The 2,874-nt window shown below is 42.7% G+C and overlaps 1 non-coding gene across 1 annotated transcript; it reads left to right on the top strand.

Annotated features, from left to right (window-relative positions):
• The first annotated feature begins 2,499 nt into the window (after positions 1–2,499).
• LOC145407604 (5S ribosomal RNA) lies at positions 2,500–2,618 on the top strand. Its single transcript, XR_013898754.1, has one exon. It is a non-coding gene; the product is annotated as a 5S ribosomal RNA (ribosomal RNA).
• The last annotated feature ends 256 nt before the right edge of the window (positions 2,619–2,874 follow it).

Here is a 2,874-nt window from a genome sequence, read left to right on the forward strand (position 1 = left end):
TCATTCATTCATTGCCAGACGCCATGTATCCCAAACGGGGTGGTCAAGGGCTTAGAGTTAATTGTTTTACAGGGAGGGGCACTAATCCTCCACCAACCCCACTTGACACGTAGCGATGCCAACAGCATCTGGTGTTCCCAGGCGGTCACCCATCCAAGTACTAACCAGACCCAACGTTGCTTAACTTCGCTGATCGGATGGGAAGCGGCATACAATATTACATTCTCTTATTGTTACCGCCAGACAATTTGTTCAGTTCTAGACAAACTTTTAAAAGAGGGGGAATTAGATATTGCCTTAATTAATTCCTTCAATACCAAATTAAGTAAAATTGTTTAGTGACTGCAAGAATTCAATTTTAAAATGTGACTCCCAACTTAAATATAGGAACAACATGCCTAGCCCTGAACTCCTACACTCCTCATGGGGCAATGTAGGACTCAATGATGGATGGATGGATGGGTCAGAATATTCTGCAGTGTTTAGTGATTACTGTAGGTTATTTTTTGTACTTAAATGTGCTTTACTTGTACATCAGACATTAGCTTCTTGCCCATATGGGCGTTATCAATATGCCAAAGATGACAATGCATTTTTTGCCTAAATAAGTTTTATTTTTATTCCAAATATTACAGTTAACTAATCAATTTATTTTTTTGCCTGCATGGGCCTTAGTCACTTACTACAATTTAAAATGTAGGCTAGTTTCTTGTCATGGCCTTACCTGTAAATTATGCAGTACAAAACTACCGTACATGATTAGTTTGGTTATTTTAGTATCCATTCATCTTTTGCAGTTATGTAGGGTTGACATATGCAACATATGTTAATAATTAACAAACATACCATATGTAGATAGTTTTTGGTATGAACTGGAGATTACCCTGATGGTCCGGACAATCTGCTAATTCGGACAACCCTTCCCCCCATAAAGTCCGAATGAGAGAGGTTCTATTGTATATATATATATATATATATATATATATATATATATATATATATATTTATGTATATATATATATATATATATGTATATATATATATATATATATATAGATAGATAGATAGATATATAGATATATATATACAGTTCTCGTCAAAAGTATTCAGTGTTGTCCGCCGGGCGCGCTATACTTATGGCCCAAAAAGAATCACCCATTTTGGGGGGTAAAAATTGAGCCACAAGTTTGAGCTCCGAGCATGACGTCACGGTAGCCTGAGGCCTTCTGACGCGCTGGTTGGTTCCCGCCTCAGTCGCCCACAGGCTGCCTGAGAGAGAGGAACTCCGCTGAGTGTCCCTCTCAAATTGCGCCATTTTTTACCGAGTGTCCCGCAGTGTTTTGGCCTTCAAAACTTTGTTATGGCACCTACCTGTGAACTATCGAGTGAAATCATATCCCAGATCATTGCTCTAAAGGAGGCAGGCCACCAGACAAAGGAAATCAGTGAATTGGTTGGTGTGGCACGATCGACAGTGTGTCGTTGGTGTGCGCGGTTTCGGGTGGAAAACAGTGGTGAAGTTCCCACAAAGAAACCGAGGTCTGGTAGGCCTAGGAAAACTTTCCCAAGGTCTGTTAATGTTTTAAAACGTGCAGTGGAGTTTAATCCTCATGTAAGTGCAAGGAAAATTAAGGAGAGCAACCCGGAAGTGTTTGGTAAGGTGTCAGTGAGAACAGTGTCTCGTAGGGTGCATGAGCTTGGTTACACAAGTCATAGGCCTGTGAAAAAGCCTCTTCTCACCAAGAGCCAGAGAATTCGTAGGCTTGCCTTTGCTAATAAATATCTAAACTGGGGTGAGGAGCAATGGTTGTCAGTGTTGTGGTCTGATGAGGCAACGTTTAGTGTTACCTGTAACAGAGAAGCACGTGTGTATCGACACAAAGGTAGTGACCCACTTGACCCACGGTATGTGGAAAGCACAGTAAAACATCCTGATTCACTCATGGTATGGGGTTGTTTCTCAGGGAAGGGTTTGGGGAAGCTTGTTGTACTTCCAAAGAACCTCAGAGTGAATCAGGAAGTTTACCTGGAGCTTCTGTGATCATTTACCAGACTCCTTCGAGCTAACAGGTGCACGAGTGTTTCAGCAGGACGGTGCACCTGCTCACAAGGCCAAATCGGTCACCAATTGGCTTCATGACTGCGAGGTATCATTCATGAAAGACTGGCCAGGAAATAGCCCAGACCTCAACCCGATTGAAAACCTCTGGTACCTCGTAAAGAAGAGTCTCCAAGGGAAGGACGTGAGCTCTCTGCCTAAGCTGGAAGCCGCCATTCGTGACTCCTGGGACAAAATACCCCTCCAGCACCTCAGGAGCCTCGCCCTTTCACTTCCAAGACGTCTCAGGTCCGTGAAGAAACGTAAAGGCTACCCTATGATGCACTAAAGGTAAATAAAATGCATTATTTATATGTTTTTTCAATGTTGAAAGGTTTGTTTCTTAGGAGGGATGCAGGGCGCTCCATACTTCTGACGAGCACTGTATATATATATACATATATAACGGCCATACCACGTTGAGTACACCGCTTCCCGTCCGATCAGCGAAGTTAAGCAACGTTGGGTCTGGTTAGTACTTGGATGGGTGACCGCCTGGGAACACCAGATGCTGTTGGCATCCCTACGTGTCAAGTGGGGTTGGTGGAGGATTAGTGCCCCTCCCCGTAAAACAATTAACTCTAAGCCCTTGGCCACCCCGTCTGGGATACATGGCGTCTGGCAATGAATGAATGAAAAAATATATATATATATATATATATATATATGTGCAGGAAGCCAAAGATATGGGACTTAGCAACCACGAACAAATAAAGGACTACGTCCTCTCTTGGTTTAGTTACGAGCAGCAACATGAGAATGATGCTCGTGAAGAG

Source organism: Coenobita brevimanus, chromosome 73 (assembly GCF_032717465.1).
Source record: "Coenobita brevimanus isolate Jiangsu-jjx chromosome 73, ASM3271746v2, whole genome shotgun sequence".
NCBI lineage: Eukaryota > Metazoa > Arthropoda > Malacostraca > Decapoda > Coenobitidae > Coenobita > Coenobita brevimanus.